Below are 323 nucleotides of genomic sequence, written 5' to 3'. Positions count from 1 at the left end.
TATATTGTTCCATCTTTAATTGAATACGTAAGTATCCTCATATTATATTTTACAGTTTTCAACATGTTAAAAATTGTCATTCTTATTGCAGGTTACATCTCGTTTGTATACAATAAGTAAATATGATGTGGAGTTACGAAAAGATTTGATTACTTTAAAACAAGAAATGGTTGGGATATCTATAGTAGATGAATTTTCAAAATATGCAAAATTGCAACGTAAATATAATAAATTAGAAAGTGTATTGAAAGAAAAAGGTAAACTAATTACATGCTATGTAATGTAATTTTACGAAATTGGTAAATTTGACGATTAATATGGTT

This window comes from Habropoda laboriosa, unplaced genomic scaffold (assembly GCF_001263275.1).
Source record: "Habropoda laboriosa isolate 0110345459 unplaced genomic scaffold, ASM126327v1 scaffold128, whole genome shotgun sequence".
In the NCBI taxonomy this organism is placed as follows: Eukaryota; Metazoa; Arthropoda; class Insecta; order Hymenoptera; family Apidae; genus Habropoda; species Habropoda laboriosa.
Note: the sequence above shows the minus strand (reverse complement) of the source record.